Source organism: Myiozetetes cayanensis, unplaced genomic scaffold (genome assembly GCF_022539395.1).
Source record: "Myiozetetes cayanensis isolate MyiCay16 unplaced genomic scaffold, myiCay2020 scf4, whole genome shotgun sequence".
NCBI lineage: Eukaryota > Metazoa > Chordata > Aves > Passeriformes > Tyrannidae > Myiozetetes > Myiozetetes cayanensis.
Genome location: NW_026087631.1, coordinates 50,456,895 through 50,472,719, shown reverse-complemented (window position 1 = coordinate 50,472,719; position 15,825 = coordinate 50,456,895). Strand labels below are relative to the sequence as shown.

The 15,825-nt window shown below is 40.8% G+C and overlaps 1 protein-coding gene across 1 annotated transcript in view; it reads right to left on the bottom strand.

Moving 5' to 3' along the window:
• LHFPL2 (LHFPL tetraspan subfamily member 2) overlaps positions 1 to 13,737 on the bottom strand; it is a 114,645-nt gene extending 100,908 nt beyond the window's left edge. The window contains exon 1 of the mRNA XM_050328769.1: positions 13,572 to 13,737. The gene's annotated coding sequence lies outside the window, so the exon portion shown is untranslated. The remainder of the gene's footprint in view (positions 1 to 13,571) is intronic.
• Between the last annotated feature and the right edge of the window lie 2,088 nt (positions 13,738 to 15,825).

The window sequence follows — 15,825 nt, the reverse complement described above, 5'->3', positions numbered from 1 at the left end:
ATAGAAGCCATTCAAAACTTGGTCCTCAGCAGAGCCATAATCCAGGGGGAGGGACCAGGTCCTGAATCTTACTCCAGCGTGAGAGTATGTGAACTTCAAAGAAAAAAGGGGGAGGGGGGGGGAAACAAACAGAAAAAAAGATCCAGCTTCTGCAGGATAGACAGGTTTATGCTGCCTATAGCCATTTTTCACTTTAAAACTTCATCTCAGTCAAAAATAAAACACACAAACATTAAAACAACTAAAATATAGTTCATGGCAAAATTAAGATTCAAAGCTTAAAATCAGCCTCTACTCACTACGGACAATGCTGATCAGTAATTTTCATTCCTCTTTTGGTTCATAAACAGACTATTACTACATTACTAAACCATTGACAGAGTAACAGCATGTTAAAACAACAGGAACACACAATTTTAACTGCTTAAATTCAGAGCTACTAGGACATATAACTCCTCCAGGATCAAATAATTAATTCAGAATTGTATGCAAAAACAGAACAGCAAAGAGACTTTAGCAAGTTGCCAGTTGTGAGCAGCAGACAGAACTGGTAGGTGGACATACCCATTGTTCTTTAAGCAGGACACTAGCTTCACTGCAAGACCAGCAGTCAGACTATTTCTATCATCAGGTAATGCGATAAACACAAATTAAGAGATAAGGTCTTTGCTTCTCTCAAGCAAAATCGAGATGCTTGTGGTGATCCAAAGACAACAGAGCACTCCTGCCCCAAGCAAGGGAGCTCACAAAGAGAAGCTGTCGGGGCGAGAGATCTGTGGGTTTTGCCAGTAGGAGTCCAGATTTTGGAGTTTGCTAAGCCCTTGCATCCACTCTTGCACTGTCACTTGAACCATCTGCCTTCTCCTGTCTTTATGAAGACAATGCCTGTGCACAGGACTGTATACATCTCTAAATATTAAACCACTGCTTATTTGTTACTGTTTCATGTAATGCTTTTTTGTTATTCTTCCAAATTACTACTCCTTTAGAAAAAACAAATGCTTGACCGTACCTTCTTCCTCTCTAAGATACATAGTGATGTCCTGAGCTTCTGAGGCTGTGCAGAAAACCACAGGAAGCTAACATTAAAACCAAACCCTGTTTTCTAAAAAAGAAATTTTATATTTCTGAGAATTTGACTGAGGAGGGACACGTAGTGGTCTAAGTCAGACCAAAAATAAGTAGCAGGTAATTTCGTTTCCTCCCAGATTGCAAATTGCTTCACCACACATCAGGACTGTAACTGCCCATTCCTCAACTGTCAGACCAATGCCTTCATCATATGGGCTGTAATGTCTGAGGACTTCAGAGACAGTGTGGAATATGTCACACATATTTGCAAAGATGGTTATACACATACTGCTCTCTTCAGCTGATAAATGATGCCTCAGCCCAGACAGACAAATGTCTGAGTTACTGGATTTTAATTAACCTTTAATTTAATAACCTTTCATATTATCAGATACAGAAAAACTCAAGTGAGTAAAGACAGCATTCATTTTGATCAGTCTCTGTTCAGACTTTTCAGTAAAGGAAGGTACATTAGAAAGAAAGATATCTGTTTTTCAAATTATCTGGCTTGTTTGACACTTCATTCTCACTGACAAAAAAAAAGTACTCAATAAAATAATGTATTCTCCTTAGTGAGAAATGCAAGCATGAATGGAAAGTGAAGTCCGCAAATGTGTGCTATCCCTTGGCACAGAACTCTGTGATTACAGATTCATCATGAAAAACTTCAAATGGAAGATTTGCTAATCGGTTATTAAATTCTTTTTTATGACATTAGAACTTCATGTGTATTTGGGACAATTTCAGACTTCTTTAAGTACTGTATAATATAGGATGGAGAATAAAATAGTGTCTGACAACTTTGTCAGATAGCCTTATTATTATTAGCTTTCTCCAGAAAAGTACAGTCTTAGAAGAAGAATCACTATCATAAATAATATATCTGAGATCAATGTTTAATCAGTCAATTGACTGACAGATAGATAGAAACAAGGTCATTTTTGGTTTCTTTCTTTTGCAGCACAACTCAATAGCAAAAGGCTAAATGGAACAAAAACAAATTTTTTTTTTTTTTTTACTGTTTTCACAGATCATATCTAAAGTATGAGTCCCTCAGTTATATTCCCTGAATCTCTGGAAAAGAACCTTACACTATTCTTCAGCTAAAAGGAAGTTAGGTATTTAAAGATTAACTTCATATTACCTGATATACTTCCAAGTATAATTAGTTAAAGGCACAGATGAATCTTCCCCTGTCCATACAGGAGAGGTGTTTTAGTCCAGGAAAAGAGCTGGACAATGTTCCATCTAAACAGAAAAGTTAACTGCCTTATCAGTTCCAAAACTCTCAGTTGTGATGCTGTTGACTACGACTAATTGCATTAGGCCCAGCTTTAATAAACCCTCAGAGAAGAGAATTCTATTTGCTATATGCAAATACATCATCAGTTCAAATATTCGCAGGTATCAGATAATGATATTTGAAAACAAGAATACCTCTGGGTTTTTCTAGAGCCCATTCTTAAGGTAGTCACAAAGCAACTTTGCTGTAGCAACTAACATTAATCAACTTTCACTCCGTGTGTAGAGATCAAAGTAGTTACTATATACAAACAACCCAACAATAACAAAACAGCACGCACAGTTATTTACAAGAAACTTCAATAGTCTCACCTACACAAACCCAAACGTTGCCTTTCATTCCCCACCTCCAGAGCCACACACTTCAATAAAGCCCACTCCACTTTGTGAAGCAAACTGTATGATCAGTCTATACCAGCAGTAGACGTAGGAACAGACTACAGAGGTTCAGAAAGGAACTTCCCAACCTGCACAATCCTTGCCTCTTTAACCCAGATGCCACTGCAGCAGCACAGGATAAATCTGGGAACTCAAGAAATGGTAACACAGAACAGTCTAATATCTGGTACAAAAAACCCTCACTGGCACTATAATCACTGCACAGGCTTTCCCCCTCCAGTCAAAATCACATTCCCTCATGCCTCAAACCAGTGAAAAAAGGAGCATACAATTGTTTATTCGGCATTACAAGAAGAGAGGAAACACTTAGGGGGTAAGAAGCCTACTGATAAGAGTCTGGAGAGAAAGCCATTGTTAGTTTAACCCCCACAGTCACTTTGGAAAACCATTGGAAGTATGTGTTAAACGTATTATTATGTAACAAAAAAGTAAAGGGGGCATGTGCAACACATGGTGGTGTCTTCATTAGTGCCAGATTACCATTTGGTACATTACCATTTGGTATGATCACCATGCAAATCTACGCCTAAGCCGGTGTAGACACAATCACGTTTAAGTTTGCCTGAGAATAGGCATATGCTGCATTCATGCTGACTTCACACCAGCTGAAGTACAAACAATACCTGTTCAGGAATTGTCAGTCATAAAGACATGAACAATATCTGACAGAGCAAAAAACCTACTAGTATACAGTTAACAATAAAACTGGGGATGAAAAATTATGTTTACATGTGTGGTTATGGGTTTTTGATCTGCTGACTAGTACCCTAAAGACGTATCATTGAATCAACATTCTAACTCGAGCCAGTAAATCAGTGTCTATAGGTTAAGAAGTAACACAGTATCCTCCTCCCTCTATACTGCTTTGTCCCCATTGGAGATCTAAGAGCTTTCAGTCTTTTCTTGAACTCTGGAGGGACGCTCCTGTAGCTCGTGCTCACATAAGCAGTAAAAACGTATCTATAGTAGAAGGGAGATGGGCAGAGAAACAAAAAAACTTTTGTTTTACACACACGTAGAAAAAAATAAATCAGAAAAGCCAAGTTGGGATTACAGACATAACTGCTCAGGCTGCCTAAATGAGACAACATGTATTATCTCATCTGGCACTTTAGCATGACTGAAATGAAACATAATTTGCAGTTGACGCCAACTGGCAGGAGACAAATGTTCCTGGTAATGTTTGTGTTTTATTAAAAAAGTACTTCTGTCTTAGATTATATGGAAAATGGATCGGAGGCTTTTGGTCTAAAAAGTACAAGATTTGCAGATGCTACCCCGAGCTGCTAACTCACAGAAAAATGTGTCTTGAGTTTTTATAATTTAAAAAGACAAATCTAAAATTATGCCAGGTCAAATCTTCTACCCTGTCCTCTGTCTCCAAGAGCAGCAAAAAGCAGATGTCTGGGGAAGAGTATAAGAATACTGTAAGCATGTAGTCATACTTTCCCCAAATACACTCGTCTCCAATAATTTGCAGCTCGGGAACTTTCAAAGCCAGAGGTCATGCTTATATATTTAATAATCCTCTACAGGTTCTTTTTTTCCACTCACTTTGTCCAGTCTTACTTTGAATCAGTATAGACTTTCAGTATCCACAACATCCTATGGAGTTACACAACTTAATATAAGTGCATGACAAAACTCCTCTTTTTGCTATTCCAAATCCAACACCTGCTAGACCTGTTAGTTCATGTTCATGCTCATTAGCTCTTGTGCTGAGAGAGAAAATGAACAATTGATCTCTAAGCCCCTCGCCACGACATTCAAATTTTTATAAACCTATTATTGCATCCCCAGTTGTCTCTTCTACTCAGCATTTTAACTCTTCTTTGTAAGGAAGGTGTTAATGCATCTCTGGCTGTCCTTGTCAGTGCCTTGCCTTCCCCTTCTCTGTAGTCTTCAGTTACATGTTGGCCTTCTGTAGCAGACCTTCTGCTCACTGACTTACTCCTCAAATTCTTTTCTAATCTGAGTTCTTATGGACATTTATTTCTGCCAGAATTTGACCTTTCTGTTTTTCTCTTTCTCACATAACTTGTACCTTTTTAACTATACCTACAACCCCTAAAAGCGCATTTTCCAATTTTCATTATATAATGAACTACTATTAATGTTGCAAAAAATCATCAATTATGAAGGCCAAGATTCTTGTGAAAATATTTACCTCCATCACCTGTAAATTAATGGAAAGACAGGAGGAGAAAGGAAGTTTCCCACTGAGCATTACAAGTGACATGCATTGCTTTCCCCAGCCCACAAGACAACCATGAATATGATGATTTTTTTCTTACCACAGATTCTTCAATACACATTGCTAATTTAAATCACTTGCACTTCACAGAAAATACTTTCTCCTAAAATTTTCTCTCCTCTACATTTCCTTCCTTGAAAAGGTTCATTACACACAGAAAAAAAAACCAGACTTATTTAAAAAAATTGTCTCTTTTTTCAGGTAAGATCTCTGAAGAATGTTTGTTTCAGTATTTTCAGGGTCTGTATGATGTGATAAAGTAAGCTATTATATAACCAGGCAATGTTAGTCTAGAAAAGGTAGGTTGTTTACTGGAGAAAAATATGAGAGCTCAAAACAACAAACTGAAGGAATAACCTGAAAAAGCAACGTCATCTTTAGTAAAAACATGTACAAGATTCTACAGTTAGGCAGAAATAGACAGTTATAAAGTGATCAGTGAGAGTAATGTCTTAGAAAAGAGTCCTTGGATGACGATCTGATGGATCACTGCCTGACCATGAAAAAGAGTCAGTGACAAAAAAACCACCTTCATCGTGTCAGTAAGTATACAGAGGATTCTATTCTATTTTATTCAACATCATTAAAGCTTTAAAGGGAACACAGTCTTAACCTGGACAAATAAAAAATAGATGTGAAGTAATGAAAGCTAACTCAGAGAAAAGCAACAAAAATAATTGGTGCACAAAAACCAGCACCTGTGAGGTGAGAAACTGGAGGCTATGACAGTTAATAAAACACAGTGTGAGAAGAAAAGCAACTACTTGCTATGTCCAAGATAGATGTAGGATGAGTAGTTGTGATGTTAAATTGCAATAGGAAAGGTGTGAATTGGATAATATGAAAAGAAAATTTCCTCATAGCATGATGATGTAAGGGAGACCATTGAGTTCCTTAGAATAAGTCACAGATGATAGACCTGGATGATCCTAACCTGATGTAGAAGAAGGGACTAGATGACTGCATAAGGTCTCTTCAATCCTACATTTTTATGATCTTTTGGGGACCTAAGACAGAATGGCTTCTTTTTACTGATTTAACAACAAAATAAAAGTGGGGGCTAAAGAGAAGTACAGGGTTGCCTTGAAAAAAATTAGGTTACAACCTGCTCAGACAAACTTTTAATTTAGATCCTTTCCCTGCCCAACTCCAAGAAGCCTGTGGAAAGGATGGGAGACCAGCAGTCAAGAGCTGGAGACATTGTGCTGAAAATGTGGATTTCTATTCTCTGACCTTGCCTGGACATGGTTTGGAAGCAGAGGCATATCACGCAGAATACAGTGCATACATACATGTGAGACACTCCCAATGCACTCTTACAGCAACAGATTATTTACCTACTGTGCAATGCACGCAATGGGCAACTGAAAATTGAGGTAAACTCTGCTGCTACATACTGGTCAAGCATTAATAAATTAGAGTATTTCTAAGGCTCTGTTTTAGACTGGACTTTCACTCTTTCACATTAACATGTACCATTCTTGCACTAACCAAGCTCAAGAAAGGCTGGATATTTCTGTACTCCAGATCTGGCCAACGATAAAAGGTAAGCTCTAATTCAAGCTGTCAGGGTTGTCATGGAATGCAGTCTGGGTCACTTAGATGTAAAGATTGGTTGAAGGTAATTACACTGATTTTATGCAGTCATGATCATGACTAATGATTGAATAAACATGTATACGCAATACAAACCTCATGCACATTTCTGCAGACTGGATACCTCTGCTAAATTATCTATCATCTCAGCAGAGCAATCAGCTGGGCACTCTGTGGAATATCTTGCATGCCAGCTGTCATGTACTGTGTCTATTAGTAGCTTAAAGAAAACCTAAACCAGAGAAAAATGAGATCTTTTGTTAACTCCTCAAAGATAAACCATATGAGAGCAACACTAGCCTGAGAAAAATCAGTGCAGAGGGAGAGAGAGAGAGAGAAGAGACATAAGAATGCATGAAACTTTTATTATTATGTCAAATTTGTCCCATCACTTAATGTTGAACTTACAAGTTAAAACCATTTTCTAAAAGAACAGAAGTAATACCACAAATACAACTGAATATAAAATGTTATTATTCCCAACACGTAAAATAAAAGATTATGTTACCCTATTTAGACTAGAATTTACATTTGAAATTTTCTTGTAAACTTTAAATTACTTAGACTTGCCTGTGCAAAATGACATTCAGATTTTATCAGGTGTCTGTTCTGAAATCAAGTTACAATTGCTAAAATTATCACTACGACCATGTATACTTACCACCCTATTTTGTGAAATAAGCTTTTTAGAAGGCTGTGAGAACTATAGGATTTGCACGAGATGCCCTCCAATACTTACATTTTAAGCACAATTCAATACATATTATTCATCAGTACTAAACAATTGTGCAAAGAGATGCTAACATTCCTTACACACAAAGAACTCGCTTGAGAAATTCTCTACAAATCTTGCTTTAGTGTCATGACTGTCTCTTACTCACTCCCTCCCAGTGAGATGGGTAAGAGAATCAGAAGAGTAAAAGTGAGAGAACTCATGGGTTGATATTCAGACACTTTAATAGGTAAAGCAAAAGCCACTAAAGCAAGCAAAGGAAAACGAGGAATTCATTCACTGCTGTCCATGGGCAGGCCAGAGTTCATCCATTTCCAGGAAAGCAGGGCTCCATCACAGGTAACTGTGACTTGGGAAGACAAATGCCATCACTGCAATCATTCCCTCTCCTTCTTCTTCTTCTTCCCCCAGCTTCACGTGCTGAGCACACTGCCATATGGTATGGAATATCCCTGTGGTCAGCCGGGGGCCTGACTGTCCCAGCTATGTCCCCTCCCAGTTTCTTGTGCACCCCTAGTCTACTTTGCTGGCAGAGTTTGAGAAGCTGAGAAGTCCTTGACTTGCTGTAAGTACTGCATAGCAACAACTAAAACATCAGTGCATTATCAACACTGGTCTCATACTTAACCCAAAACATAGCACTACACCAGCTACCAGGAAGGAAATTATCTCTAACCCAGTTGAAAGTAGAACATCAGTAAACTTCTAATATATGACAAACTGTTCTCTTATCTGCAGCACCTTCTCTTTTACAGGTACTTTAATTGCAGGAACAGTAACTATATTTACAGCACTGCTTATACATGACTTCTAAAGATTTCAGAAACAAACACCACATCTATGTATGAAAGTATTTTCAGTACAGCCTTCCCTCCCCAAAATTACTGTTTGCACAGGATGTATCTAAGCAATATGCACTAATACTGCTAAGAAAAAAAACAAGAGTACTTAACCATTAAAATAAGGTTTCTCTCAAATGTGTTTACCAAAATATAAAACTGGTGCACTATCACCACCACATGCTTTAGTGATGAGATCAGGTTTTGACAAATGAAAGTTTGATGATAAGGCTGAAAAACCTGTTTACAATGATCCCAGACACAAGCCTTGCAAGCTGCAATTCACTGACCTATGTAAACTGATTTGGCTTTCAGATAATCTCCCAGTGAATGCTATTGCAAAATCCATAAACACAGATGGCACCAACTGGCACTCTTTTTGCAATCTCAGTAGAAGATCAAATAGATAGAGAGACTGAATTTATCCTCCCACTTCACAGGTGATTCCTTCCAAACAGATTTAACGGATTATGCTTGGAAGCTGAACCAAAAAAGTTCTGTCGCAGTTACCCAAAGTCTCAGCCACCCTGAGAAGACACACTGCTCAAAATAAACTGATTTAAGAACTGTACAGCTTTTAATAAAGCTTTTTAATAAAGTTCAGATCAGGCCCTGGTTATAATTGCTACAATTATCATGTCGATCATTTGTATTAGCAGCAAATTTACAAGATTTTTTCCTAAAGTAGCATTACAGAATAACCTACTTGGGATCGAAAAGAATTCTGCACAACGAAAAGGCCAACAACCTACAGTAAAACTTTAGTGAAAGTATCAGTCATAATATTAAAGACTATTATATAATTTTATCTACAAAATTTACTACTATTCATCTGAAATAGAGTGACAGCATTAATACCAATTGGTGAACTGTCAGAAATTATGCATGAGAGAAGGTATAGAACATATGCAGTGTCAGGTGTCAGCAAACATGAAGATCAATTAGTGAACTCTAAAGTTAATTCTGTGTATGTGTATAAATTCAAATCCAAGACATTTTCACCAGTAAGATGTTAGATATCATGTAGAACACACGAATCTAACAATACCTTCATAGTCTTCAAGATAATGAGAAAGTATTAAGACAAAGAATTTTGAAATAGAGCAATGACACCAATGACAAGGGAGACTGTACAGCTGCTTCAGCAACATTGCTTCATTAATCGTTTCGGAGCACTAGAAGCTGTTAAAGGTGAAAATGAAAATATTGGAAAAGCAGCTTAATGTAACTCTTCTTTGTGTGTCTGGGTTCATTTATAGTACTCTCACTGGTTGAAACACAAAATGACACTTTCTCCAAGACATTTTTTTCTCTTTTGATAATATTTCATTCTCATGGCTTGTCATTTAGTAGTCATGTTTTCACCATGGGCCTCAGAGAAACCCTCAAAGAAAACCCCAAACATCAAGATCTAAAGCAATGCACATAAGAAATGTTTTAAGAAACAAATTGCTGCAGCATTCTCCTCATGCAGCAAGGTCTTAATATTCTTGATTTTCCTTTGAAGAGTCCACATCTAACTTCACTATGCAACTCCAAGCTGAAGAAGACAGTATGATTATAAGAACCAAAAGAAAGGAAGACTGGAGAAATTAATATTTAGCTACAGACCATGATTTTTTTTTTTTTTATTACATACAGGGAATCAGAAACTGTATCCTATTAATTGTGTAACAGCACAATAGTCTCTATCTTCTGCTGTGATGCAGTCATGGAAAATATAATTACCCAATTGCTACATGCATTGCCATAGTTCAGAATTTCATATATATTCCTGATCCACTCACACAAATTGGGTAGATTTGCAGTCATCTGCTTGCCATTGCAGCAAATTTATAATTCAATTACTTTTTTATTATGGACTTTGTTTTCTTTGGAATTACATTCCACAAAAATATTGCTTAGGAAAATATGTCTAGGAAAATTGATTATTCTCTGATTAACTGATGTTGAAATACTTACCTGTGACTTCCTAAAGTCTAAACATAAGGAGAAACAAAGGTAATTAAAAAAGAAATTAAGTTCGCAAATCAGCATTATTTTTCAAAATGTATCAACTACTTTCAGCAGTATAACATAAAAATATCACTTTACTTAGATGACTGTTTAAAAGTAAAATAACAGAACTTGTTTAGACAGCTTTCAGAGTATCTGACCAGACCTTCCCAGCAATTTTAAAGGATCTGGGCTTTATGGATGCCCTACATTCAGCTTAATTCCAGTTCATCTGCGTGTAGGACAATGATTTTGGAAAAATACATCCTGTTAGTTCCACATTTCCAGGGCATTTCTCCACAATACAGGAGAAATCTGTCATTTTTCTGAAAGCTGAAAACCCAGAAGGAATAATATAAGCAAACGTCTTCAGCGTTATTTTAACAGACTTGTTAACTACAACTGCATTAGCAATTGTTGCTGCATCAAAAAAGGGCTCCAAGGAGCAGTAACATCTTCCAGTCACTCTCCACCTCTACACTTGTTGCCAAATGAGTTAAAAATGCTGACACCCCAAATGATTTATCCCTAGGCAGAAAGCAGAGAAATGGAAACTGTTGTGGGGGAAGGGAGGCACAGAAAACACAGAGGAAAGCAGCAAACAGGAAGGCACAGAAAGCCCTTGTTCAAGGGGAAGGAAGGAATGGGGACATAAAAGGGCTTCTCTCATTGCCACCAGCAGTTCAGAAGTTGATCACTGCTCTCCCACCCATAGGCTGGATGGTGCAAAGAGTCACCCACAAGATGAGCTGTGTGTGCTTGCGCCTGTGCATGAACACACTGTGGATAGGAAGCAAGGACAGTGAGGGACAGTGGAGCAGCACCTCATCCTCCCACGTCAAGCTTCACCAGGGGCTAGTCCTACGTGAAGAGACTCTTTCCTTTTGCTCTCATAACAAGTTGGTTTTAAGATGTTGAGGGTGAAATTCCTAGAAACTGTTTTTTGCCTGCAGTGGATAACCAGAAATCTCTCATCAGATAGGAGCTGCCATCCTTTGTTCAACACACCCCTTCCCGCAACCACCTCTTCTCTTTTACTGGGGAGCCCTCCAACAAGTACTGAACATCTAACAAAGCAGAAGCTTCTGGAAATACAAACTTTGATGAATAATAATTCCGTTCTTCTCAACACTCAGGAAAATAATTAATCCTCTTTTTCATGTAATTATTATTTAAACAGCAATGTCTACATGGAATGCCAGATAAAACAGTGGGTTTCTTCTCTGGTACCAACTACAGCATCACCTGCAGCTCAACCAGATCCTGCTGATGCAATAACATGTAGCACTAAGTATGTCATTGTCCTACTGTATTACAAAACACCACAAGCAATTTTCATTGCTGTAAGATAGAACATGAAAAAAGATCATGGAAATCATGGACTTCCTTTCAGTCTGTGCCAGAAGTACTCCTGATCCAAACTTACCAGCCCAGCACAATCTAGAGTGACTTAGAAGATGTGGAAGAATATGCTTTGATTACAGAGGTAACAAAAGCAGTATAACATTCTTATACTGAAATGCTGCTGCATCCACTCCCAGTGATTTATATTTGTAAAAGCAAATGACACACTACCACTACTTGCCTGACATGTGGGTACATCATCATGCAAGTATTTCCCAGAATGCTTAATAAAAACAGATGGCTAACTAAAAAAAAGATACAGTGGGTAATTTCCTACACACTGATTAAAACTACTCTATGACCCACACAAAGAAATCCTGTGAAGAAAGCAGTGATGTGATTAAAACTGGAGTGTCTGCAACTATCATATTCAATGAAATAATCAAGGAATGGTCCCATGAAACTGTGTCTGAGATAAAACCCTCTCACTAACTGCCCTTACAGTCTGTCTACATCCTGCATCCAACAATGCATGAATATGGAGAAAATACTCCAGAAGGTGCCTGAGATTAATTTGGATTATACTTCTGTAGGGTGTTTCACTCAGAAAAATAAAATTGAACATTTATTTTAGTGTCCATGACACTATGGGCATATGGGCTATGGGCATAGCATAAATTTAGGCCTCTATGAGTTACAGCACTGAGGTTTCTATGACCAAAGCAAACCTATGAATACAATAGGGCTCCTTGCAGGTGTGAGCTTGCACAGCCAGCACCCACTGCAGGACTGTGACCAAGCAGACATCTTCATTAAGGTATTTGTAATGGTGATGAGGAATGTTTCTCTAAGAAAGCCAAACCTTGTAATTAACATACATCATATTTCCTTCTGGATGAGATCAGCTAGAGCTTTGTAATTGTGATCAGTTATTCTTAATAACATATTTCTGATTAGGATGCACACACACAGTGTCTCGTTTGCTTACTTCTGCCTTGGTGTAAACTTATTACGATGGTGCAACCCAGCTGCTCTGCCACCAGGTACTGGCAGCACGTGCACTTGTCTGGACACAGCACTGCCAGCTCTGCTGTTTTACTTGATGTTGCTCCAACGCACCCATAACTTCTGAATTACAGGATCCAATCTCAGCAATGAGTTCCTTTGAACTGACGCCTAAACTGCCAATAAACTTGCACTGGTAACTTGTGCCACCTAATTCTTGCCCTTCCCTGAAGGGCCCTAAGAAAATACCCTCGCAGACACACACATCCCTTCCTCAAAAAGTGGGCCCAGCAAGGCGACGGGAAGGAAGAGCACGTCGGAGGTGTGAAGGTGCCAAGGTGATCTTGGAACACTCGCTCCCCATGGCAACCCGCGGAGAGACTAGAAGCCCCCGCCCGTGTCCCCACGGTGGAGGCTGCAGGTGTGCCGGCCGGGGGCAGCGCAGCTCCCGCTCGCCGCGCTGCCCGTCCCGCAGGAAGCCGGCCGGAGGCGCCCCCGCCGTTCCCCGCCCCCCGCCCGTCTCCGTCCACCTCCTGACGGCGCAGGGGGAGCGCGGCCGCCCCGCGGCCGTGTGCGCGGAGCACGGCCACGGCCACGCTGACCCCCGCCCGCTGCCCGGCGGGGTCAGCCGCATCCCGCCGATTCGGCTGCTCGGCGGCCCTGCCGCGCCGCTGGAAGGGAGCGGGGAGGGAGGGAGGGGGAGAAGGAAGAGGGCAGCCCGGCGGCTCCGGGCGCCTCGCCGGGTCGCGCCCCGTGTCCCCGCCGCGCTCCCCGCGGGGAAGGCGCCCGGGTGCCCTCCCGCCAGCCGCTGCCCCGGCGGACGCCGGGCGGCTCTCGCCGGCGCCACAACCCCGTCTCTGTCGCCCCCTCCGCGCCGTACCCGTCCCGCTGCTGCTGCTCCCCGGCCCGTCCTGCGGCTACAGCAGTCCGGCCGCCGCTCGGGCAATGAATGGAAGCGCACCCAGCGGTCCTCGTCCTCCCGTCCTCCCTCTCTCCCGACCCCGCACAACTTCGGCGGGGCCGCCCTCCTCACCTCTGCCGGGCAGAGGCGGCTCCTCTGTCGTCGCCTCCGGCCCGCGCCCCACCGGGCTCGCCCTCCTCGGCTCCTGCCGCGACCATGCACCGAGAGAGGAGGAATTGGATCCCTGAGCGCCGGCCCAGCCGCCCCCAGCCGGAGGGAGGGAAGGAGCCGCGGCGAGGGGCGGGGAGGGACGGGACGCGGCCGCCCTCCCCTGCCCAAGACCGGCCCCCTCACACTGACGTCCCCCGCTCTCACACCGCCGGCAGCGGGGAAGCGTCCGGACCGGTGCCGGGCAAGAGGGGAGGAGGCACCGCGGCCACGGGCGGTCTGGTGTGCCCTGGTCAGCGTCACAGCTGCGGGGACAGGCTCTGGGAACAGCAGGAATAACCTCTGCCCTGCCACCCTGGCATTTGAATAACCAAGGGTTCTCGTTCTACCCACTCCGACGCACTGGGCCGAAAACGGGCGCTGGGCTGCACGACTGGCCACTGCTGCGGTACTGCCCACTGCACTTCGCATGACGTTCAGTCTGCTCCACTGGACCTAGCCATGCTGGATGCACAGAATGGAAAGCAAGAATGGTAAACACCACTTTCCCCGTCTCCAAACATTCCTCTTTGTCTAGACTTTTGGAAATATAATTTGCATTGTAAGAAAATGTCTAAAAAATTGCCTGCAATGGTTTTCTTTTCAAACCTTTTCCCCTCGGAACAAATAATTTCCCCCCAGTCTTCCTTTCAAATCACAGAACACTCGTTCAGTTTCAAACTGATGACCCAGGCTTTTTCAGAACTTCGTAATTTTACAAATATCTTAAGATGTCTAGTACTAAGCACATATGTATCTACAAACAGTAACACTCATTTAAAGCATCTGCAGAGAAAATTAAGGTTTAGGCTTGGATATGTCTCTGCATGCCTCTCTTATCCCCTGCTGTTGCACCCCTGTGCAATATGCTGATCGTTGCAAGTGGATGACAGGTGTCTAACTTCATACAGCTCATCTCAGCATCAGCTTCATTTGCTAGATTGGAACTGGCTGTTGCAATAGATAAAACCAGCTGCTAAGTGAGTCAATAAAATAAATCACTCTGGGTATTTCAGAGACATAAATGAAGTGCTACACCAGTGCAAAACTTAATTTGCTGCAGCTAAAGCTGTTCTCCTCCTGTGAAAAAGTATGGAGTTCTCTTTTCACAGCTATCAGAATGATATCTTTCACAAACACTGCTTTTATTTGAAGCTATGGCTTTGGTCTGAATTACCTTTTCACTGTGAGGGATCAGTACACACTGGTCCTGCTGACTGTTGGGACTCCAAAGTTTTCAACTGTGCAAAAGCACATTCCATCTGACTGGACCCAGCTGGTGGATCTGCTTTTTTTACTGGGAGTCCACTGCTCTGAAAACCAAAAGTCAGTTAATGTTTTCCCAACTACATAGGTTGAGGAATTCAAAAGAATTATGCTCCTATGGCAGAAACATTAGAAACATACACAGCTATTTACACTTACTACACAGCTATTTACACTTACTGAGAAGAGAGCATATGCTTTTGTGTCTGATTATTGTCCAAACTTGTATCTTTACGTTACTTTTCCTCTTTCTGGACAAGTCATCAAATGAAATGTTCTAAAAAACGTTTTATTAGACATATTTTTGTTTGTTCCCTTTAAAGACTCTGAGGATTCATTTTCTACTAAGGAAGAGTGTCTTTGTAAAGCTGAGCTCTTTCTGACCTCTGAGAGCAGCTACTTTAGTAAACAATAGGAGAAAACTCAGTAGGTCTGTCTAAAAATAAACACCTCCTTAAGAATACTTTAACCCAAGAGACTTCATACAAATATTTTATGAACTAATATAATAGTCATATTAGTTTTCAAAAAGCTATGGGCCTTTTGCATTCTGTTTTTGAAATGACTTAGAGCTAGTACCTATAATACATAGGTCTGTTACTTTTGGATCAGCGCTTTCTGAAACAGATAAGTGCTCCATGTGTTAGAACTATGATAGTCCATCAACAACGTGAAACCAGAGAGTGTAAAATCTGCATTGCAAATATCATGTAGCAAATATCAGTTTTCTCACTGCTCATCTATTAATTTTTAAAATGATAAGTGAAATGCTAATTGATTCAACAAAGCTTACCCAGAATGAAAAAAAAATAATTATTAAAGCATCCCTGCTATCTTCATTTATGAAGTCTGCTTCTAAACCTAGACATCCATGTGTGTCCAAATCACATATAAGTCGCACAGCAATTAAAAT